Source organism: Martes martes, assembly GCF_963455335.1.
Source record: "Martes martes genome assembly, chromosome: 4".
Lineage (NCBI taxonomy): Eukaryota > Metazoa > Chordata > Mammalia > Carnivora > Mustelidae > Martes > Martes martes.
This window is the reverse complement of record NC_137891.1, coordinates 71312579-71337821: the sequence shown is the minus strand read 5'-3', so window position 1 is coordinate 71337821 and position 25243 is coordinate 71312579. Positions and strand designations below refer to the sequence as shown.

General features: G+C 44.8%; 1 protein-coding gene across 1 annotated transcript in view; it reads left to right on the top strand.

The window, feature by feature from the left end:
• The first annotated feature begins 4169 nt into the window (after positions 1-4169).
• Positions 4170-25243, top strand: part of CHD7 (chromodomain helicase DNA binding protein 7) — a 187232-nt gene continuing 166158 nt past the window's right edge. Inside the window, exon 1 of the mRNA XM_080802955.1 lies at positions 4170-4509. The gene's annotated coding sequence lies outside the window, so the exon portion shown is untranslated. The remainder of the gene's footprint in view (positions 4510-25243) is intronic.

The window sequence follows — 25243 nt, the reverse complement described above, 5'->3', positions numbered from 1 at the left end:
CGTTAGACTGTAAACTTCAGGAAGGCAGGAATTTGGATTGTTTTGTTCCCTACTGCATCTTCAGTGCCTAGAACAATGCCTGGAATCGCATAGGCACTGTGGTTTTTTTTGTTTTTGTTTTTTTTTTGTTTTTAATTTTTTTATTTTAATAAAGATATAATGTATTTTTATCCCCAGGGGTACAGGTCTGTGAATCGCCAGGTTTACACATTTCACAGCACTCATCATAGCCCATACCCTCCCCAATGTCCATTTCCCCACCACCCTCTCCCGTCCCCCCTCCCCCCAGCAACCCTCAGTCTGTTTCTTGAGATTGAGTCTTTTATGGTTTGTCTCCCTCCCAATCCCATCTTTTCATTTTTTCTTTTCCTACCTCCCCCCAACCCCCCCGCCTTGCATCTCCACTTCCTCATATCAAAGAGATCATATGATAGTTGTCTTTCTCCGATTGACTTATTTCGCTAAGCATGATACCCTCTAGTTCCATCCACGTCGTCGCAAATGGCAAGATTTCATGTCTTTTGATGGCTCCATAGTATTCCATTGTGTATATATACCACTTCTTCTTTATCCATTCATCTGTTGATGGACATCTAGGCTCTTTCCACAGTTTGGCTATTGTGGACATTGCTGCTATAAACATTCGGGTGCACGTGCCCCTTCGGAGCACCACGTTTGTATCTTTAGGATATACACCCAGTAGTGCAATTGCTGGGTCGTAGGGTAGTTCTATTTTCAGTTTTTGGAGGAACCTCCACACTGTTTTCCAGAGTGGTTGCACCAGCTTGCATTCCCACCAGTGGTGTAGGAGGGTTCCCCTCTCTCCGCATCCTCGCCAGCATCTGTCATTTCTTGACTTGTTCATTTTAGCCATTCTGACTGGTGTGAGGTGGTATCTCATTGTGGTTTTGATTTGTATTTCCCTGATGCCGAGTGATGTGGAGCATTTTTTCATGTGTCTGTTGGCCATCTGGATGTCTTCTTTGCAGAAATGTCTGTTCATATCCTCTGCCCATTTCTTGACTGGATTATTTGTTCTTTGGGTATTGAGTTTGATAAGCTCTTTATAGATTTTGGATACTAGCCCTTTATCTGATATGTCGTTTGCAAATATCTTCTCCCATTCTGTCAGTTGTCTTTTGGTTTTGTTCACTGTTTCCTTTGCTGTGCAAAAGCTTTTGATCTTGATGAAATCCCAATAGTTCATTTTTGCCCTTGCTTCTGTTGCCTTTGGCGATGTTCCTAGGAAGAAGTTGCTGCGGTTGAGGTCAAAGAGGTTGCTGCCTGCATTTTCCTCAAGGATTTTGATAGATTCCTTTCTCGCACTGAGGTCCTTCATCCATTTTGAGTCTATTTTCATGTGTGGTGTAAGGAAATAGTCCAATTTCATTTTTCTGCATGTGGTTGTCCAATTTTCCCAGCACCATTTGTTGAAGAGGCTGTCTTTTTTCCATTGGATATTCTTTCCTGCTTTGTCGAAGATTAGTTGACCATAGAGTTGAGGGTCTATTTCTGGGCTCTCTATTCTATTCCATTGGTCTATATGTCTGTTTTTGTGCCAGTACCATACTGTCTTGATGATGACAGCTTTGTAATAAAGCTTGAAGTCTGGAATTGTGATGCCACCGACTTTGGCTTTCTTTTTCAATATTCCTTTGGCTATTCGAGGTCTTTTCTGGTTCCATAGGCACTGTGTTGAATGAACAAATGAATCTCTAAATTTGTTAGTTTCAGCTAGATGTTGGGAGGAAAATGACCCATTGACCTAATTTACAATCGTCTGTGAACAGCCACAAGTTCCTTATCACTCCTAAAGGTATTTGCACATTTAAAGGGAACGCTTGTGAATTCAAATGATTCCTTTTGGGAGAACTTCCACAGTGCAGCAAATGGAGAGAAAACAGTCGAAACTAAAGGGTAGTGGGAACAGGGGTGGTGGTGGTGGTAGGGGTTAAGGACTTCAGTAGGCCAGAGCTGCCTAGAGTTTGCCCCAGAAGCTCCCTGTTTTTCAAGGCCCATGAAACTCTGCAGTCATGCAACTTCTAAAAGCTTAGAGTCTTCTCCATCATGGCTATCAGGACGGGGGTTGGGTAAGGAGAGAGAATAAATCAAGAAGGGGCCATACAGCTGTTTTTTTTTTTTTTTCCCCACTTTGAGCTTTGGCTGTACTACCTTGCCATTTCTTGTGTTTCAAGAAAAATGTCCTACGTTTCTAGTTAAATTATAAGGGCACAAGGGGACCGCTTCATAGTCATTTAGTACTATTTGCTGATTAAAGATTAACTAATACACTTTCATTATATGCAGATGTTATTTTTGTTTTGTTTGTTTTTTGCTCAGAATTAGCCTTGAAACATATTTACATCTGACAGTGAGCTGGGGTATACTGTAAAAGATATGAAATAGTTCCTTTTATGTCACTTTTATGTCCTCTGATATAGCAAGGCACTAGTGATTTCTTTGTAGACATTGTATCCTGTCTTTAACCTCTCTCTCAAACACATACACCAAAGCATCATCCCCTAGATGCTTTCATTGAGAGAGATAAGGGAAATGTAACGGAAATGTAAACCTAACTTCAGAATTCTGATTCTTGGTTTATGATATGGGGCTCTAAAACAGGGAGAAGTTGATTTTACTGTTTTCCAATATTTTTATGTCAGAATTTTCTGTAGTGTCAATATTCTTTCTGCTCTTTATCTGTAAATCCCTTGAATGAAACATTTATCTCTTTTAAAACACCACTTACATGACAAAAGAAAGCCAAAACCAATGCGTCTTAATAAATGTAACAAATCTTTATTACTGATAATAGAAAAATAAATGTTTGAGTGGTTAAATCCCTATAATCAAAATTATTGAGTAGTTCTAGTTGTTACGTAGCAAACTGGTTTTGATTAATCCTTTGTGCAAGTAGAAATATTGTGATTAGTCTTAGCACTACAGGTGGTGAATGAGAATGTGTGTTTTGATAGTTTTGCAATTTTCTCAGTTTATTTTGGAGTCTAATAATAGCAAGTTGCTTTACTCTATTTCAGGACTATCTTTGGTTGATAAAAGTTCCTTCCTTGAGACAACAATAAATGTCATCTTCAACCTAATAACATCACCTTAAAGTGTACAATTGTTGACCGTTTAAAAGAATAATAATTGCTCAGTAACTTGCACACAGAAAGTGCTTCGTAAATGTTTGTAGATTTATCTCCTGAAAGGAAAATTAATAAAGGAAAATTTTCTTCAGGTTTACTCTTCCTTTTGTACCGGGAGGAGAAAGAGAAGAGGTGAGGACATTAAAGGTTAGGAGATCGTATAAAAGTGCCAATTTTTGCCAAAGAATGATGAAAACATTCTAGTCCTGACATGTTTAATAATGGGCACACAACCTATTTCTTTGTTTCATAACGATTGCCCTCTCTCTCCCTTTTTTGGCATGGTAACAAATTCAACAAAATCAACGCCATCTAGTTAAACTTTTTTGATTTAGTAGTGGATCCGGCTGTCCTGTCAACGAGGAGGTAGGAAAAGCAGTGTGGAGAGGCAGGATAAATCTAGTTGACATGGTACGTGTCCATTCTGAATAATTTCATGTGGGAAAATAATTTCAAGTTGAAGGATAATTACAGAAGAGACATCCAAACCCCTCGAGCCGCTGCCGTCCGCGTACCGTTGGAAACCCCTCGCTGTGGCCAGGAGGACTCTGCCGGCTCCCAGCCGCCGCTTCCTGCCCCGGGGCGGCGCACCCTGACTCCGGGAAGGTGCCGCGCGGGGAAACGTGGCACCCTCTCCAGCCCGCGCCCGGGGCGCTGCCGCGCGGCGGCCAAGCGCTCGGAAGAGCCCTCGCCAGAGGGGCTGCGCGGCGGCCGCGCACCGACCGGCGGGGAGAACCGCCCGCAGCGCCGGCGCCCGCCCGGGGACGGGAAGTGGCGCCCGGCCCGCCCTCCGCAGCCCGCCGCCCCGCAGCCCCGCGCCGCCCCCTTTTCTCTCGGCCTCTCCCTCGGCCTCCGCCACCCCGGCCGAATTCTTGCATAAATTATGCCAGGCGCGCCTGACGTCAGGTGGCGGCGCGCGGGCGCGGCGCGGAGGGAGCTGCCGGCGGGCGCGCGCGGCCCCGCGGCCTCGGGCGCGCGCGGCGTGCCGGGCGCGCGCAGGCGCTGGCGTGCTGGGGCCGCGGCGGCGGCGGCGGCGGCGGCGGCGGCGGCGGCGGCAGCGGTGGCGGCGGCGGCGGCGGCGGCGGCGCGGGGGTTGAGCCGTGGTAGTGCGGACGCGCTCGTGCTCGGGAACTATCGGATTAAACTTGAATCGAGTGAAATTACACAAAGGAGCGCCGCTGTGGAGGCGGCCCGGGGACCCGGAGACCCTGAAACTCGCCAGAGCCCCGTTCGCCCCCGGCCAACTCCGCGCCCGTGGATTAGACCCCTGGCCGCGGCCGCCGAGCCAACTCCGGAGCCCGTTCTGCGTTTTGTTTTCCCCTCGGCACAGGACAGCGGAGGAGCCCTACCGACCGACCCGGTGAGTGCGAGAGTTCGCCGGGCGCCTCCGGGAGGGGCGGCGGCAGGAAATCGCTTCGGGCCGGGGCCGGGGCCGCGCGAGGAGTTGGGAGCGAAGAGTTGGGCGTGTGCGGGGCGAGGGGCGAGGGCGGGCGGGGGCCGGGGCCGGCGCAGGACCGCAGCGCCTCCCGTGCCGTGTCGCCGGCGTCGCCGCCCGCGGGGCCCGAACCCGCGCCCCGAGCGCCGCCCGGCGCCCCAACTTTTGCCTGCGTCCGCGGGGCCGGCGGCGGCGGGGGCGCGCGGTCCGGCCGAGGGTCACTTCCTCGCATGTAAATGGCTTTTTGTTGTGCTGCCGGCGTGGGGGGGGGGTACGGGGGACAGGAGGGAGCGTGTCTGCGCGCGGGGGAGCGCGAGCGCGTTTCCTCCCGCCGGCGCCGAGCACGAGTTGCCGGCTCCATTCGAAAGAAAAAGGAAGGAGGAAAAGTTGGGCTCCAACTCAAGTGCGAGTGGGCGATGGGCGCGCGGGCGCGGGGCGGCTGAGCGGCGGCGGCGGCGGCTCGGGGACGGCGGCGACCCCCGCCTCCCGCCCCCGCCCCCCGCTCCGGACCGACCACGCCGCGCTCGCCGGGAGCGGCGGCCGCACCGGCGCGAACAAAGTGCGTCCCTCCTGGCGCGGCGGCGCCGGCCCGCGCGGGGACGGCCACCGGGCGAGGTGGGTCGGCGGCGGGGAAAGTGTGCGGGGCGCCGCGTGGGGCGGGGGCGGCGCGAACACGCGGCGCTGGGGGCGTCCGGACCCCAACCCGTGCCGACCGCGGGCGCGGAGTTGCGAGCCCGGAGCCGGGGGTTCTCGGGGCTCCCCGGCAGCTCCCAAATGCGCGAGGAGGAGAAGAAAGGGAGCGGGGCCGGGGCGAGCGCGGGGAGGCGCGGCGAGGAGGGGACCCCACCTTGCCGAGCTGGCCGGGCCGGCGGCGGCGACTGCATAATAGCGACTTTAACCCCCCGAGGCAATTCGGCTCCCCCACCCCCGACCCCGCCGGGGGTCAGCGCCGGGCGGGGGGGGGTCACCAGGTGGCCCCCGAGGTGGCTCGGGTGCGCTCTGCCCCCGCAGAGATCCGCGGTTCGGAGCGTGAACGGCCGAGGTGGCTGGAGGCCAAGCGGTCAGCGGGGAGAGGAAGGAGGGCGGCGGGGGACGCGTTGTTTGTTTGGTTCGCACCGGGGACTGGGCTCACCGGGGGTGCGGGGGCTCGGGCACCCGGTGGGCTGCGGTGCGGCTGCGTCCGCGCGGGGCGAGCGCGGCCCGGGGGGGTGGGGAGGGCGGCGGATCCCGGGCGGGGGGTGGGGGGGGGTCGAGAGGCTCCGGGGAAGGAGCCGCCGGCCCCGAGCAGCCATCATTACCGAGCCGCCTTTCTCCGGATGGCTCTGCCTCGAGGAGCCCCGCGCCGTGGGAGCGCACCCCAAACTCCCGGCCGGCCGCCCGCTTTGTGAGCGCCCCCGTAGAGCGGGCGGCGCGGGGAGTGCTCCTGCTATGGGTCGGACGGTTTTCCCGGAGGTCACTTTTAGAGACTGTTCACGCCTCGATTTTAAACTAGTTTTTTCCCCCCTCTTCTGAACAGACAATGGACAAAAGAAAAGTAGCAACCCACATGGAGAGTTTCCTTTTGAATTGCTAGAATTAGATACACTATCCAGCTCTCTACTCGCTGAGTATACTTTTTAGTTTCCCATTGTATATTATCTAGCAATCGATTTAAATAACTTATCTTGAAATATGTCCATTCTCTGGGCTCGATTGCTGGGTATGTTGAATATTTTAATTAATTTTAAAAGGACTTACGTGAAGGCCCTGATTTTTATTTTCTAAAAATATTAATTTAAGCCGTCTTTGCAGTGAGCATTACCTTTCGAAGAGGTTGAGCGTATTTCCCCCCCAATTCTCTCCCAATAACGAGAGGGGGGAGTACTCACTATACGTAATAATCCAATAGGAAAAAAAATAGTTCTCTTTATTTCCTCACAGATCCATTCTAACGATGACAAACAAATCTTAGTGACTGCGACCTTAACAGCATGGGAACCTGATTTATCCCAGTTATAATTCTATTTAGATTGTAGTAATGTGTGAGTACTAGGTAATTCTTATTTCAGAAATAACTTGAGCAGTGATTTTATGAAGTTGAATCCGTCTCCCAGCCCCCAGAGTACATCTGTCGCGGAGTGTTTTTGTCTTGCTGTTGCACAACAGAAGCCCTCCAGTCTTTACCCTAAAATGGCAGCTTTCATTTGACTGGGGCCCATTCATTGACAATGATAATAAAGAGGCTGAAAGCTAGATGCTTGGGGCACGGAGCAGTATTCGGTTTGCCTTTCTAGGTGATAATAAGTAGGAGACATTTTATGTCTTCCAGATTTGCTCACGAAAACTTTTATTTTCCCTGGAAAAATCTGTACTGTAGAAAAAAGTTACAAAGTAAACAGAATTTGGAAATGTATAGGGACTTGCAGTAAATTTTAGGAACCAAATTTTCTTTTTTTGCCACTAGTGAAAATACGGCATTCTCCCCTTTTGGATGACCTGATAAAGGGAATAATGGATTTTTGTGAGGCTTGTAACAGGTGAATTTCCTAACCATGACACTTAAGAATTATTTTCCAGCACTGTGTATTTTATAATTTATATTCTCTTGATATGTTCTATTTTTTTTCTTCCTCTGTGCAAGCCAGTAAATTGAAGCCTGAGAAATTCTAGGTTTTTCAAGATTCAAATGAATTTTTAGGTAAGAAATTAATAATAATAATATAGACTGGAATGGGAATTCCAAACTCTAGTTATATTGGTTTAATCAATAGGTGTATTTTTAAGTTAATTAAAAAAAACTACTCCCTTTTCTATGTCTGGACATGGAAGTCAGGACAGAAAAATGATACAGGTTGTGTATCATACGTGATGGTGATGGTTTAAAAACTCAAACATTATTTTCTTCTTTGAGGAAAAGATAACTCCCTTTCCCCAAGTTTAAAATACAGAAGTCAAGTTTAAAATGCATCTACTAACTTAGTTTTAAAATAGAACTTCCATAGATTCATCTGTACTTGGTTTAGTTTTTAACCAGTGGGACTTAGAAGACTAGTTCCCAAACTAGTTCCCAAACTCCGTGAGAGTCTTTCTTTTATTGAATTAAAATGAATATTGGGAGGAGTACCTTTATAATAATGTATCAAAGAAAGTTACAACTTTTTTTTTCATACAAACAGTCAATAATGTAATATTTATAGTATGGTTTTTAAGCAATTAGGTCAAAAGAAAAAGCGTTCTTCATCTGTGACAGAATACAATTGAGTGCTTCAATGTATTAGTTGTGTGACCCATAAGAGCAGTCTAAGTGCCAAGTTAGAGTAGTTATTTCAGACCTAGGCTTGCAACATTTTATTCCCTGTGCTTAAGAAAGTTTGCTTGCGATAAAGTCACCGTCCATTTATTTACTCTTGTTTCAGTGATCCTCAGTAAGCCTTTTGGTGTATAACTGACAAAAAAGAAGCAGGACTTTCCCTCAGAGAGTTTACTGTCTAGTGGAAGAGAGAGTTCTTCAGGTAACCAGATACTCACATTTAACTTTTAAGGTTAACTTTGGAGGTAGTTATCTTTCATCCTTTATAATCCATATATGGCTTTTCGGATTTGATAGCAGACACCATGGGCATCCTATAAACATCTATAAATAAGGCATTGCAAGAATAAAAATGCTTAGTCAGGGCTGAGTAAAGTGTGTGACTACCAAAAAAATGGCCCTTAAAGCTTCAGCTTTGTAATAAACTGATTTACTTTCAGTATTCAGATGGTTTCTAGATATAAACAAACGTGCACTGGAATAGATATAGGTCACATAGCTAAATTCACTAAAAAAAAAAAAAATGGTGAAGGAACATTTTGGATGATGTTGAGATGATGTCAGGAACACATTGGCCCTGTGTGACTCTTTCATTGTCTTGTCCATTCTTAATGGACATGTTTATGTATCTTTTAAAAAAAGGTATTCTTTTTTATGTCACTAGAAATTTTGAGTTTAGTATATTTTATCAGGGTTCTAAAGCCATTATCGCTTTATTTGGGTGATGAAATTTTCCTTTTTTTCCTAGGAAACTTTATTATTTTGCATTGCTTCTTAAAAAAAACCCTTTGGTATTCAAAGATGATGGATGATGTTAAAGTATAAAAGAAATTGGGAGTAAGTGATCACTTAATTTTTCTACAAGAAATAAAAAGATGTCATGTTGTATTTCAGGTTGGTTTGCAATTATGGCAAGCAGAAGTCCATAGCTGATTATGGTGGGAGTTAGGTGCTGGGAAGGTAATTAAAAATGCTACTGCTGCTCTTTTATATTTTATTTTCATCAATATATTAAAATTCTTAAATGAAACCACACCTCTCTGATAAAAATAATGAATAGAAGTAGGAAATCATCATGATACCGTCAAATAGGAATTTATCTTGTGATCATTAGTGAATCTTTGGCTATTTAGAGAGTGAAGACCTTAGAGAGCTAGTCTAACTTTCGCATTTTACAGATTAAGAAACTAAAGCCCAGAGAGATTAATTAAATGAGTTGCCTCTGGCTGGTCACCCAGTGGTGCAGGGCTGTCTTGGTCATGGTTGTCTTCTTGGTGCCCAGCTTGGTGCCGGTGTAGGGGAGGTACTAGGTTTGTTTTGTTTTGTTTTGTTTTGGATGACTGAGCTGGGTCTGGAAGAGTCTAGCTCTCCCTCTTAGGTTTTGATCAAAATCACTTTTGGCTTCAGAATTTAGCACCCCTCTTAAAGGTGTTCTGAAGCCTGTAAAAATTTATTTGTCTCTACTGTGTAACGGTTTGGAGGTTTTTTGTTTTTTCTTTTGCAAAACTATGATTATCCGTCTAGAAAAATGCAGAGATAATTATTCCAAGATTTGATTACTGTTTTCATTTAAGAAGCTTGTATTCATTATCATAACTAGATTTCTGTACCTTTTAACTAATGTTAGGTGACTGGAAACGTTATTGTTTTCCCAGGAAGTATTTTTAGAGGGTTCTGTTAAAAAATAATGTAGAATAGTAATACAGAAGCATAACTTGGTAGTAAAAGGCTGATTGGTCCTTGGGTTTGTTGAGTTATGTGAGGTGACACTTTCTATAGTGACCCTTTTAGCCCCTAAAGTGCTGTAGGTGTCAGCCTTGGCTCTAGTGGCAAGTGACTCTGGACCACAATCAGTTTTCCTGGTTTGTCTGTTTTCTTGTTCATCCATTCAGGTACTTACTTATTGGTTACCTTTCAGGTGAAGGGTGCTGTTTTGGGAATACAGTGATGCCTTAAGAGGATGTGGTAGACCCAGACAAAACATGAATAGAGCAACTGCACTGTCCTAGGTGCTGTGCAGTGGGTACTGGGAGGAGTGAGAGCTAGATGGGGGCCCATCTAGCAGTGTGGGTTTTCAGCCCTTAGGAAGTGGTTGTAGCACTGCCATCTAAATGATACTAGAAAAGGAGGGTAGCGTTAGCTAACCTAGAGGGAGGTAGTGTGTTTGAGGTCTACCGAGAGCTACTACTCTACCGAGAGCCACTACACGCGACTCAAGAGACAGGTGGAGGCCAGCTTGGGTGGGGCCCGTGGAATACTGAATTTGGGATTTGAAAAAAAGTTACAGTGCTACTGATGAGTGTTAAGCAGTGGTTGACAGGGACGGATTTATTTTCTGAAGAAGATTGGATTAATGGGTAAGGCAGCAGAGGGAGGATAGGTTAGGGGCAGCATCCAGCCTGCTGTTGCTGTGCTCCATTTGATGGGGAAATAATAATGGTTTGGACAAATTTGGTGGCCGTGAGGATGGAGAAAAATGGACTGGCGTGAAAAGTACTTAGGAGGTTTGATGGCTAGGACTTGGAGGAGAGATTTGCTCTCAGGGAGCAGAAGGTGTTGGAGAAAATATACATATACATGTATACATAGATACACACACTGCTTGGCCAGCCGGCTGGCTGGTGATGCTGTTCACTGCGGCAGGGAGCACCCCATGAGGACCAGATATGAGGACGCGGCTGGTCTGCTCTTACAGCCTATGACTGAGGTAGCAGGTAACGGACCATGATGCCCTTGCTTAGCTTTCTTTCCACTGCTAGTGGCATTCCAAAACTTTCCCGAAATTATCTGCAAACTTCCTCAAAAAATGGTGCGTGGCGAGTCCACCAAGGAGTGATGGTAAAGGTCCATGAGATGCAGGGGGAGAGAAGAGAAGAAACCATTGTTATTTGCCTAAAACATGGCACTTTGTTACTTGGCTGAGATGTAGCACTTGGAATGAGTTTGCTCATCACAGACTGATAACAAGCCTATGGTAAGCAGACTTGTCCACATTTTGTTCTTCTGCATCTCCACGTTGTGGTGGTGGCTTTCTCTTGCTAGTTACCTACTGACCAAGGTGCTCAGGTTCCCAGCAGATAGCCCGTGGGTCGCACTGCGCTCAGTGAGGGGAGTTAGTTGTGTTTTAGGAGCTGCTTGCAGTCGTACATGGGTGTGGTGGAAATGATACAGTACTTATGTAGTTGTGGAGAAAATACCATCCTACGTTATGATCCTTACCTGTCTTTTACTGAATGATGTATAACTTTGCTGTGTAAATTATCTTAAAAGCCACTTTATTCAATTATTATAAAAAGTGGATTATATAGCATGGTTGGTAGCAAATGAGAGATGCTAATGGATAAATCTAGAAAAGCTTCTGATGAGATAAATTATGAAAATCCTGAATGTTTATCTCAGAACAGTTTTTGAGGGAAGTGTTCAGATTTTTGTGTTTGTTAGTTTATGTAGGTAATGATATTACCCACTTATTTTTATTATAAATCAGACTTTGATCTTGGTGTGCATGAAGATACCCTTCTTGGGACTCCTTGCCTTTTGGTAGGGGTCTGTTTCAAAGGTACTTTCATTGACATTGTTCTTCATAGGCTTTTCTGGTGGCCACTGTGACATGGGCAGGTCTCCCCAAATTCTTCCTGGCTCCTTTGGGATAGGCAGGATTATGTGGCTCTAGGGACATAGGCTGATTGTAAGGAAATGCTTCATGTGACAGTTTTACCTCTCGTTCTGAACGATTATTTGAATAAGTTTAAAACTCAGGAATAGTATGTTTCCTGTGGTGGAAGAGTACACCAGCTGGGCTCGCTTGCTCTACCTCCTGATACACTGTTGTTACCTACTCCGTGCCAGCTTCCTTATTGCACTGTTTCTTCAGCATGGTAGTTTTCAGTTTTTCAGAAACTTTATAAGATGCATTTTTTTTTGTTTGTTTGCTCGCTCTCATCAACAGTATCTGCTCATAGTTTAAGAAATCATTGCCTTCTCAGAGGTGTAGACACTAAATGGGAAGCTGCATGCAGGTTCCTGTGATGTGGGTTTTAGTGGAAGAATATAGAGGATGTTTATTTGTCCTGCCCCCTCCCACCTCCACTCTGCAACGCCAGTGAGCTAGCAGGTTTGAGTTTTCCACCGTGTATCTCATATATGGGGTTGGGGCGGGGCAGGTCAAGCAAAGAGCCACTGTCAGCATGGGGACTGTTGGGACCTGGATTGCCACAGTGAGACTTTGTGGAGGGAAAGGCAGGGAATTAGACACCTGTGTCTCTCTCCCTGGGATCCACCACTTAAAATAGTTAGAGATTTTTACACTGTAGTTGCAGTAGGTCTAATAAAGGATACGGGATACCTTAGTAATCAGTTTTTTCCCCTAGTCCTGTGGCAAGTTGGGGGACTCCTTCAGTCTTTTAAAGGGTCCACTTTTTTCTCTTTTAATTCTTCTGTAAGATACCCATAACAGAATCTGTTGATAATTAGCAAGTGTACTATGATTTAAACACACATAAAAACTATCATCTTTGATGTGATACTAAGAGGCGAATGGTGAGAAGGTCCCCTGTAGAATTATAAGCATGCTTTAGTTTCCAAGATAGTTCCTGCCATTGCACTAAGTGAATAATAAAATCAATTTGAGCACAGGTGTACAATCAAAAATATGCCTTGCTTGGTGATGTATTTTAAGGTGTATGGGTCTAGAAATTACTTCATTTATGGATGGGACTAATGTATTGAAACAGTGAAGCCTACATTCTCAAGGTGAACTTTTTTGAAACCTCTCTATTGCAGTATTTCATATTCTTGTATACTTGACCTTGTTTGTGCTGGGAATTTTGCTTTGGCCAATTGCAGGTGTATTGATCTTGTCAGAAAAATCATGCAGACTCATCTTGAGAATTTAAAAATCTTGATTAAATTAAGGAGCTTTATTTTTCTATTAGGTGTGTGTTGGGGCAGTCAGCTAAAAAGGTGTAGAAATAACAAAACAGCATTACAAATAACAGTAATAACCTTAGCTACTAACCAACAGTTAGTTATGGAGCATTTCCAATCAAGTAGGCATTATGCTAGGTATTTTAATGGATTGTTTCATTTACCTATCAAACCTAGGAGATAAGTAGAATTACTTTCTGCATTTATAGATGAGGAGACCTCGGTTGAGAGGTTAAATTGCCCAGGACCTTACAATTCTAGCAAGTGATGAGGAGGAATTTGAATCCAGATTGGCCAGTGTCCGGAATTTGCATGTGTAACTGTCTTGCTCCATTTTGTCCTCAGTAAGCTCTGAGACCATCATTTCTGTCTTAATAGGCAAAGGTCTGTTAAAAAATACTGGCAGCACCCTGTCATCCTCTGTCATACCCTCTTACTGTGTCCACTCAGTGCAGGTTATTTCTGTCCACACTCCCTCTGTTTGGGCTTACTGAATTTGTGGGGCCATATGTCTTGAGGTCTACAGTGACTAGGTCCCATGCCTTTCACTCTTTCTGTCCCTCCTGTGCCATGGAGGTGAGAACAATTGTTCTTATTGAGGTTTTATTCTGTGGTGGCTGAGAACTTGAGTTCTGACATCAGATCAGAGTGAATTGTAAAAGTGGAAATAATACTCCTACCAACTGGGGCACCTGGGTGGCTCAGTGGGTTGGGCCTCTGCCTTCGGCTCAGGTCATGATCTCAGGGTCCTGGGATCGAGCCCTGCCTGCATCAGGCTCTGTGCTCGGCGTGGAGCCTGCTTCTCCCTCTCTCTCTCTCTGCCTGCCTGTCTGCCTACTTGTGATCTCTCTGTCAAATAAATAAATAAAATCATAAAAAAAAATTACTCCTACCAAGTATCCAGGGTTGTGGTGGAAGATTAATGAGATACTTTAGCTGAAGCACTTGGTATAGCAAATGGCATATGTATTGAGTAGTTATTATTATTTTGAATAGTTGTTATTATTAGCTTACTCTTAATCATTGAGCTTATCAAACCATGTATCTTGATTTTATTTTTATTTTTTATTTTTTTAAAAGATTTTATTTATTAATTTGACAGAGATCACAAGTGGGCAGAGAGGCAGGCAGAGAGAGAGGAGGAAGCAGGCTCCCCACTGAGCAGAGAGCCGGATATGGGGCTCTATTCCAGGACCCTGAGATCATGACCTGAGCTGAAGGCAGAGGTTTAACCCACTGAGCCACCCGGGTGCCCCTTGATTTTATTTTTAATTTAAAAAGTCCCCATAACCCTAAATTATGACCGGAAAGATTAAGTGTCCTGCAGTAGTGATCGGCTATACCATTTTCACTTTTCCCTAGGAATAGACATAAAATTATTTGTGCCCTTGTCCTGGTGTATAACTAGACGTTGTTTAGCTAACTTCTTGCTGTTACTGAGAGGCGGTTGAGAGATATCCCAACTACTAAAAATGACAAATTTGAGGAACTAGTTCTTCCTTTTGAGCTGTAAGATACCCATCTGCAGCCTGAATGGTGGCCGCCTCACTGGCAAACCAGTCATTCCTTCTTTTCCCCAAACCTGCACTTCTCCCCAAATGCTAGAGGATGTAATCCTAGGCCGTCAGTGGTGTGGCCATGTTTGATCAGTTCTGGAGTATTAGAACTTCCCAGTTCAGACTGGAGGGTTACAGAGTGTAAGAATACTCTGGAGCTTTTGGTCTTCAAGTCGCTGAACATTTGTTTCGGCCCTGTCCTCTCCAGATTCTCTTTATTGCTTAGGGAAGAAACAAGATGGGATCTAAAGTAGAGGTAGATTTGGGGCCAGGGTTTGGAGTAGCTACAAGTGAGTGAGATGGTTCCCTTCCTCTGGAAGGGTAAGGCTCTGGGATAGTTCTCTTGGAATTCCACTGCTATGCAGACTGGCATGACAATGGAAAAGGTGGAGTATAGACAACTTTCATTTTTTAAAACTCCATTTTCTTTTCACTTAAAAGCAACTTTACGGGCATAATAAAATGGTCGGGCAAAATGTAAACACTTGATCAGTATGGACGCAGGGAATTCCTTGTACTGTTCTTGCATCTTTATTGCAAACTTGGGAAGTTGTCCCCAAATCAGAGTTTCTTAAGTAACAGTGACTGACTCTAAGGGCTTGGTATTAGTAGCTAGCCCTTGGCATGGACTTCTTGTGAGTTCACATTTTGCTAAATTCCTTATTTATATGAACTGTTTTCACTGAATCCTGAAGTAGGATTAATCAAAATGCTGAGGTAGAGGGGCACCTGCGTGGCTCAGTTGGTTAAGCATCTGCTTTCAGTTTGGGTCAGGGTCCTGGGGCCCTGGGATACGGCCCCCACGTGTCCTGCTTCACAGGGAGTCTGCTCCCTCTGCCCCTCTCCCGCTTGTGTGCACTCTCTCTTCATGTCAGCTAAAAAAATAAAATCTTAAAACAACCAAAAATGCTGAGGTAGGTGAGGGAATGGAGTTTTAGAGATTGTTTAATAAATTTGCTCCAAATCACAGCTGTTAAGGGTAGAGTTGGGCTGCAAATCAGGACAGGCTCATTCATTTAGTAGCTCATTCATTTAGTAGCCTGTGGCATTAACCTCTGCAGAAGTTGCTTTGGATGGGCCCATCCAAAGCATGTAGGATGTAGGCCTTGGAAGGGTAGGATGAACTTAACAAGATCTTACATTCCTGTGCTTTGGAGGGCTGCTTCCTGGAAAGAAATTGAGAGGCAGAAAAGTGTCTCTTAATGGCTTATAATCAGTGAAGTTTCTTTTCCTCAGATGTTATATCTTATTGTGAATGCTTTCAACCCAGAAGACACATGTTCATTGCAAGACTTCCTGGTGTCCCAGCCCTGTTTTGTTTACCAGTCCAAGACCTAGCCAGCATCAGAGTATTGAGCTTGCAACAGAAAGGTGTTCCCGAATGTTCCTTCCCAGTGTTTATCCTAGATGTGATTCACTTAGTATCTTTTCCTCCTTACACAGGCCTTGAGTTGCCCAGGCAGGAACCCAGGATGCTGCGTAGGCTTACTTGTTCCTTATAGATGCATTATTTGGGGGAATATGCATCCTTCTTGTAGACTGCTTCTGCTAACACATAAGATGGCAGGCCATCTTCTCCAACCATACATTGCACGGTTTCAATTGGTATAAAATTCAAATGCATTAATCAGTAGACTTGTATGTTTTTGGGGTAGATGTGTGTTCCTCTTCCAGAAGATTAAAAAAAAGAAAAGAAAGAAAAATTCCTAAATGCTAATACTACTTTGCCTCATAGAAATACTCTATGGTGATATGTTTCCACATTTTCTTCGTGTTTATAGATTTTTCTTTCCCCTTTCACAACTGAAGAAACTGTTGCCCAGTTTGAATACAGTGAGCTTCTAGTAGAAACTTAAGTTTTGCCATTTTTTGGTACGATTAAAATTGAAATGTTGTCTGGATTGTGTTAAGTTTCAGAGCTGGGTTTATCACCAGAATTAGCATTTTAAGTTTTCCGTTTCCCCCCTCATTAAAAACCAAAAATAAACATCTGGGCTGGTGTCATAAAGAACTTTGTGGCCAGTATGGGCTGCTGAGAGACATGGTGTTTAGCTGCTTGGGTGCTGCAGGAGAAGGAAGCGTCTGTCTTATGTGCTGTCAGATCCATTTGTAAGGACACAGTGCAGTAGCACAGTCGGGTGCTTTCCCCACACGGCTGAGCCCACCGGCGTGGACACTGCTGTAACCGGGTTGTTGGCTGGCAAGTGTGTGTTGTAGTGCTGTTGGACTGTCTCTGTGCGGGAGCAAAGGTCATGTGCTGTCCAGGGAGCTGCACGGGAACCAGGCTTTTGCGAGCAGAATGGCTGATGTTGGGACCCCCTGTCATAGTCTACAGCTCAGGCTTTTCAGAACCTCGGGAGATGGCCACGTTGTTGGGATTTTCCTTTATGGGTCACTGCTGCAGTAACAATGGCAATAATAACAATAATGTCTTCTCTTAGCAGATCTGAAAAATGACCGTTTCTTACCTTTGCCTTCTCTAAAAATGACTGCTTGGGCCAGCTGTTGGCTCCAGTAAGAGATCTGGCCCTTGTTTTACCTGCCAGGCTAGGGGTGAGAAAATGGGTCAGTGATTCAGATGATTAAGGCACGACAGCATTAACTCATATCCCTGTGAAATTTACTTAGGTATTTCTTACTCCCAAGGTTGTCCTTGGTGAGAGCAACTCCACCTTGCCCTTTTCTCACTGTTTCGAAACAGTTGTATGGGAAACGATCATCCATTATTCTTGGGGCAGAAAGGCAGCTTTTTAACAATGTTTTTATCTCCTTGTCCTTTCTGCCTTCCCCCTTCCACCTCACCAGGATTCAGAAGGTGTACGAGGTTGCTTTGCAGAAATAATGCAGTCATTGGTCTTTAGGAAGAGTGGAGTGTGAGGTGGGCTGAGATACCTTTTTCATCTGTTTTCTTCAAGGGATTCATAAAATGAGTCCATTTAGGTGATTTTTAGGATTTTATGTAGTTATTTTAAAAGTGCACTTGGTAAGATTAGGATAACTAGTAAAATAGGTATTTGTCATGCTTTAGAATTGACACAGTCCTCTGGCGTACTTGCTAAAAATGCAGATTCCTTCAGGTCCGTCCTACTGAATTGGAATCTCTGTGGGCCATCTAAAATCTGACTTTTTATCTTGGTGCTTCAGTGTACTCTAAAAAGCCACACATTCAGGCAAATGTGGTAGTTACACAGTGGGCATACCCGGGAAATAGAAAACAATTTGGAAAAAAGGAAACCCCACTCGTATATACTCACAATATTTTTTGCAACGTTGCAAGTGCTGTTACTCTCTTCCATGCAGATGAGCGAGATGTGGCTGCTGTTTGGTGCGTCAGTTGATAGAAAAGGCGGAGATGGATGGATGGGTCAAGAGTCTAAAAGCAGAGCCCGCTTTAAAGGTGGTGTCAGGAAGGAGTGGAGAATAGCTTGTTTGTATTTATTTGTTACATTTGATTTTCCTTCCTGCCATGGAATGATTAAAACTTTGTTTAGTGTGTAGTTCTGGTTTACGTGGCGTGGGTGTGAACAGTGAACGGGCTGATGTGCAGCCGTGCTATTTTTGGGCAGCCCATTTCAAGCAAGTATCACTTCCAAGGACATTTAATAACTTTAAAATGAGAGTTCTCTCGAAATGTCATTTGGCAAGTGGGTTAGTGCTGTCTTTGAGGACTTGTTAGCAGAGTTCTCTGGAGGAGACTCGAAACCCGTGTTGAGAGGGTGGAAGAACGCATCCACACGGAGGCTTTTGCTCAGCCATCCCCTTCCTCTCTGGCTTAGCGCTCACAGTACCTCGTCTCCCTGGACCCTGGCACGCAGGCTCCATCAGGCTCCTTGGCCGTGCGTCCCATGTTCCCGCGGTTCCTCCTTCCTCTCCTTCCTGCTCCCTGCGGACGCCCGGCACTCGGCGTTCCATCTTGGTCTGCTCCTGGGCCTGGTTCAGCCCACAGCCTTGCTCTGGTTTCTGTGGGACGGACTCCTCAGTCTGTATTCCTGTTTCCGGTATCTCTCCCATCCTTCTCCTCAGTGTCCCCAGACTGTGTAAAACCTGGCTTCCTAACACCTCCTCCTCCCTGCCCAAGTGTAACAAAAGCCCGAAGCTCCGATCCCAGTTCTTCCTCTTGAATTCCGGCTGTCCTCAGGCCTGCACTGCCTGCGGTGGTTCCTGACTCCTGGCTCCCGGTAACGGTCTGGCTGCCGGCGGCGTGTTGCAGGCTCCTTCTCCTCGGAGGGTGCCCCATCCTGGTGTCCTGGCATCCTGGCTCCTTCCACTACGTTGCACTCTCCCTGACGCCCGCTCGGCTATTAGAGCGTAGTCCCGGGCCAGCTGGGCCATCACTGTCATTGTTAGTTGCACTGGAGGAGAGCAGGGCAGGAACCAGTGTCTGGTGTACCCACCCTGCCCCCCAATCCCATTTTCTGGCCTTTTGCATCTTCGTTCTGTGCCCGAGCTGCCACCTCAGGCATCCCCCCACCCAGGCCGGGAGTTTAGAAGGAGCCGGCGGTGGGGCGCAGCAGGCTGTGAAGCGTGGGCCCCGCTCCAGCTCTGCTCCTCGTGGGGCGGCCTCTGTGACAGCAGCCTCTGCGTGGTTGCTGTTATGGCCCGGTGTTAGTGTGAGGTTGCCCCGTGCCCGAGGCCTTGCTGGCCTTCTCGGTGGCAGGTAGCACCTTGTGCTTGGCTGGCTCCCAGGTAGTTCAGAACCTGGGTGGGAAAGCAGGGGGAGAGTTATCTGGCCTCCTCAAACCCCATCGTTGTAGCCCTGGCGTTTGATCCAAATGTGGTTTCCCGCCATGGCATTGTTTTGACCCAGTACGGAAGCTGCGTCGTGGGTTAATTCAGTGTGTTTGTAGTTTAGCCCAGTAATGTCTGTTTTCTAGGATTGTGTTGGAGGGAAAACTGTTAAAACTAGCTCCTGAAATCCTTTGGGGGAGGGAATTGCTGGTTGCATTGGGCGTGACCTAAGTAAGTACTGGAGTGGGTGATGTTAGCATGAGGAACCGTTTGGTGACACTGGAATCTAGGCGGATGCCTGACTTCTGAGCTCGCCGTGAGCACATCAGGCTTTTAGGAATGGGGTTAGAGAAAACTGGACCCGTCCTAATCCATGTTAGAGTGAGCTTTTCCATAAAGGGCCGTACCCACGTCAGTTCTAGGAAGGACTTTAATGAATGCAGAGACATGGCCTGTAACGGCAGGGCAAAATTCGATAATGTTTTCAGATTTACATCTCTAAAGAGAAAAATGACAATTTCTGTGGGAGCTTTGTAATACAGTCTTTTTGGTTTTTGGGAATCTAGATGTGCCTACATTAACTCCTTTCAAAGGTAATAGAATTATGAGTTTGTAAATCTTGATAATATTTTTGGTGCCTATGACTTTGATGTTTGTGAAGGTGTGCCCTTGTAAAATTATAAGTTCCATGGGAGGTACTAAAATTGTTCTCCAGAGCTAGGAAGTGCAGGTTCATCCACATGTGACAATGTGGAACAGGACAGCACAGTGTATATAATTGAGTGCTAAAAAGGCGTGATGCTGTCAGTCTGGTAGCAGCTGGAAGCAGCAAGTGCAGGACTTGGTAATGGAGGAAGAAACCAGGAGGTCTGACTTGCACTGTCTTTTGGGAGGTTGAAGTAGCTGAGAAACCATATGAACAAAAGCACGGAGACACTGTCAGCCCTGGATCCTGGCAGGGAGCAGACAGGTAGCCCAGAGTAGCTTGCACGGGCCAGCGCAGGGGACTTTCTTTGCAGTACCCTCCCTGGGAGGACAGGAGCTGGGGAGAACGACACAGCCGCTGCCATGCACCTGTCCCCTCCTCCTCTCCATCCCTGAGTCAGTCCCCCATGGCTGAGCGAGGTCTGCCAGCTCAGGGAGGATCAGAGTAGGCCAGGAAGAAAGGAGCAGGGTTGGGATAGACAAGGAGGGTGTGGGCTGTGGCGAAACTGGAAGTTCAGAGTGTTAGATCCTGACTTCCATTACGTGATGGAATGGAGTTGAAAGGTTAGTTTGGCAACATGTGATGGATTGCAGTTGAAGAGGGACTAGAGGCAAAAAGTCAGAGCGGTTGGAGTCGGCCAGCTGGCAGTGGTGGAGCCCTGAGTACCGGGAAGCTGAAGAGGAGAGCTTGGGACAGGGGGAGCAGGGGAGGGTGGGGTGGGAACTCGTCACTCCAGGAGGCCGGGTATGGAGCCGAGGGTGCTTCAATGAGAACGTAGGTTGCATATTGTGAACTGAGATTGAGAAGTAGAAAACACTAGAGGAGGGTAAGATGTATAAAAAGAAAAAGTGATCACATTAGAAAGGTTCCAAAGGAAAGCTACTTAACTGGTGAAGTTGTGCAACTTGCAGGTCAAGAAACAGCAAAATACTGAACTGTTTTTGTTTGTTTTAAATAAAAGGATCTTATGAAGATGACTTTGGGACTGTTTTCACATGTAGCTTGACTTTATTTTTGTAAATATCCTTTACAGCATGGGCATCCGTGGAATAACGTGACAGTATCCTAAGGAATATTAATATTACTCCCTCAGAGTCAAAACAGCGCCATGGCGATTTGATCAGGAGTCTGTAGGAAGGCCGTACAAATACAGTTACTACAAACCGAAGTTCACCAGTTTACTCTAGTTCAACTTTCTTTGAAATGTGTGTGTCCCAACATTACGAAGGACAGTCTCATGTTATATACTTTGTCTACTCTATGTGTGGATCTGTTAAAAAGACACATCAGCATTTTCTGGGAGAGAATACAGCAGAGAGACAGTTACAGCCCAATGGAAAGCCATAAAGGGTATCAGTAGATAATGCATAGAAGAAAATTCAGTTGCCAATAAACATGAACATTTCCAAATTGTGGAGTAATAAAAGTGCAAATTAAAACGAGATCCCTTTTTCCTCCTTGTCAAATAAGTAAAAATTTAAAACATATTCTTGATACTGCCAGAATATCGGTGAAGCTTGCACACTCAGTGCTGTCTGAACTTCAATAAATACAAATATTTTGGAATGAAACTGGGGATTAGGGATTATATGTCTCAAGACATTTATAAATAGCCATTGAAGTATTAACCAGGTATCCTAAGGAAGACTCTGAAATGCAATCAGCTATTATGAATAAAGAGTCGCAGCATTTTTTCTGAGTGAAAAATTGCAAACGGTTAAATTTGTGTTCTATCATATGTTAGAATATTATGCGAACATTACAAATCATGTTTTTAAAAAATAAAAAGCTTGTAAGTATAGGGTATAAAATAATATTAACCGTGGTCCCAATTTTATACAGATTAATTTATAAGCATAGGAAAAGACTAGGGGGAATATATCAGCTTAAAAACATGAGTGATTTCAGGGATTGGCAGTTTTACTTAGTTAAAAGCTCCGATTCCTGAGTTAACTAGATCTGGTTTGAATCTCTAACAGCTTATTGGCTGTTTGACTTTTCGACAAGTGGCTTCTTAGCTCTTTGTGACCACAGGCAAGTTTTTTTTTTTTTTTTTTAAACTTAACTAGACTCAGTTTCTTGAGCTGTAACTAGGAGATAATAATAGTACTTACCTCCTGGGCTTACTTAGATTAATGTAATAGTGCATTTAAAATACTTCACACAGTGCTTGTTGTATCGTTAGCACTCAGTAAATGTTAGTTTTTTGGATTGCAGGTGATTTTTATTTTAATCTTTTTATATTTATTTATTTATTTGACAGAAATCACAAGTAGGCAGAGAGGCAGGCAGAGAGAGAGGAAGGGAAGCAGGCTCCCTGCTGAGCAGAGAGAGCCTGATGTAGGGCTCGATCCTAGGACCCCGGGATCATGACCTGAGCCTAAGGCAGAGGCCTTAACCCACTGAGCCACCCAGGCGCCCCTAATCTTTTTATTTTTAAAATTTTGAACTGAAAGATATTTTTACAATCAGGGAAAACAATAACCACCACCAAGAAACTGGTACCTTATAAGGAAGGATAGACTGACAATTTTTCACTCTTTTGTGGTAGGGCCAGGAAAATCTTCTGAAAACAAAACAAAACAAAACAAAACAAAACTTAGCTGGTTATGGGGCGCCTGGGTGGCTCAGTGAGTTAAAGCCTCTGCCTTCGGCTCAGGTCCTGATCCCAGGGTCCTGGGATCGAGCCCCACATCGGGCTCTCTGCTCAGCAGGGAGCCTGCTTCCTCCTCTCTCTCTGCCTCTCTGCCTAGTTGTGATCTCACTCTCTGTCAAATAAATAAATAAAAAATCTTAAAAAAAAAACCAAAACTTAGCTGGTTATATTTTTTAAACGAATAGTCCCAACTTTTCCCTCTCAGGGTTTTTCTTTTTTCTAGGTCACTTAGCAATAATTGGCTTATTTTTTCTATCCCAAAGAAATTTTGTTCTGTAGTGAGTTGAATTTTAAAGACCCCCCCCCCTTTTAAGTTTTCTGAAGTCAAACAAAACAAGAATCACCTTTTTCCTCCCCTTGAAAACAAGTCATCTTTAAAAATATTTCTATAGATGAGATCTGAATTTGGTTAATATTAACTGCACATTTAGCACTCAAATTTCAGACATATTTAGTGCTAGCTTCTGTACGTCTCACCTAATTGTTTAAATATGTGAGCATGATTTTGATATTTGGGAGGTGGAGGAGAAAGCCCTTGAGGTTTTCGAGCTTGAGTTAAAAGGCTTATTGTGTCTTGGAGCAAGTTGATGTAAGCTAGTAGGAAGACTTCAGCATCTGGAACTCTTTCACCTTGGAATTGTGTCTTTCTTGTAGAAGAAACACATTTGGGCTGCATGCAGCCTAGAGAAACAGTCTCTGTTTCCTTCACAGGAGGGTAACAGCTTTGCACTTAGAATAAAATAACTTCAAAGCTTTTGTCTCCTTGAAGTTATGTTACCTTGCGTTTATCGCACACATTCTTTATTATATCTTCTATGGCAAACAGAGTAGGGTAAGAAAAGAATGGAGACAAGTTGTTAACATTGTCCCCCAAGTTAATTATGAGTAACAAGTTGATGGCAATATAAAACTTGAAAACCGTAGAATCTGGAATATAAGCAATTATGTTTTATTATTACATTTCATCAAATTAAGATGGTATCAATCGTAAGACAGACCTATTTCTGATGTATTGAAATGTGAAAAAAACAAATGTATGTCTTGGAATTGATGAAATACAGTGAGTAAAAAAAGCAAGAACCCTTCAGTTTGCAGTTACGTGTAATTTTCAGTTTTGTTTACTGAGTAAAAAGGAGAATCAACTGAATGCATCTGAAATTGGACCCTAAGCCTCTAATCTTGAGCAGAAGGATTTCACAGTACTGTGTCACTTTGATCACACCTGGTGCCATCTCTAACCTGCCTTGCTCCGTATGTTGTGAGGGGCAGAGATGGACTCATGAATCAGGAATTTCAGCGTGACCCTGCTTGGCTACTGGTCCTAATGGAAGCAGACAGTGGGCAACTTTCTGTAGTGTTAATCTTCCAGACTGCTGTCAACACATTGGGCACCATGACACAGTGTCACTGAGACTATTCCATAAGACCGAAGCCAACGTCGATTAAAACTCACAGGAAAACAAGAAATGTACTGTTAACCACGAAAAACCTGACTTGACAAACAATCAGCTGTTTGAGTATAGATTCTGAGCTTCTTACCAGGCTAGTGCCCACATTTTACATATGCAAAAGTAGTAAAATAAATGGTTCCTATTTATGAAGAAGTTTAAAATCTAACTACTTGGTGATAAAAGGAAGGACGCCTTTTAATACTTTTGTATTTTCGGATAATTTAAGAGGATTTTGCATCAGATAGTGGGAGGGCAGTATGTGAAGAATTCAGATCAGGTGGACTTCTCCAAACCCAAATGTGGACCTGTTATAGGGACATCAGAGCTTCCTCCTCCACCAGCCCTAAGAAAGAAAAACTGCAGATAAAATGTTGCAGATAAAAATTCCTCAATGGGGATGCCTGGGTGGCTGAGTCGGTTAAGCGTCTGCCTTTGGCTCAAGTCATGATCTCAGGGTCCTGGGACTGAGTCCCCCATTGGGCTCTTTGCTTGGTGGGATCCTGCTTCTCTCTCTGCCTGCTGATCCCTCTGCTTGTGCTTGCTCTCTCTCTCTGACAAATAAAATTCCTTCCTTCCTTCTTCCTTTCCTTTCCCCTCCCTCTCTCTTTCTCTCTCTGTAAAGCTTCCCTAAATATACAGTTAGAGGTCGGAAAGTTAGCATGGCATAAATGTTAAAGACAAGAGCTCTGGAGTCAGATGACCTGGGTTTAAAACCCAGTTTCAACACTTAGCTGCCTTTAGGACCTTGAGCAAGTTAATTAATCTCCAGGCTTCAGTTTCCTCACTTGTAAAATGGGGTTCATAGTAGTACCTTCCTATTTAGTGCCTGGCACATACTAGGCATTCATTAAAACGAGCAGTTACTGTTACTGTTATGGCTTGCTGTTTCTTTGTAAAGAAAGGATGAAAGTGAGGGGTGTAAAGATTTCAGAGCCCTGGTATCTATTTGCACAACAAAGTTTCAAATAAAGATGGTAGCTAACAGTGTTCTTGGCATCACAATGAGCATGAACCCAACTGGAGAAAAGTTAGTTTTTAGTATCTTTAAAAGGAAAGGTTGAAAGTATGACTGTAGCATTACCTTTAGAACATTTTGCGAGTAATATCTTGGTCAGGGTTTTCTGGATTTCTCCCTGTGTTACGCAGTTAAAGAAGGAGAGGTTTTAAGATGGCAATGTGGATTTAGGTTGTAGCCACGTATGAGCAGAACAGTGCTTTGTGTAATGTGTCGGGCCTCTCCTGTTTTATCCCGTAGATTCCTGTATCTTCAGTGATACAACCAAGTACTTTAATGTCACCAAAAAATTACATGACCATCGAGAAGAACTGAGATGATTTCAAAATTGC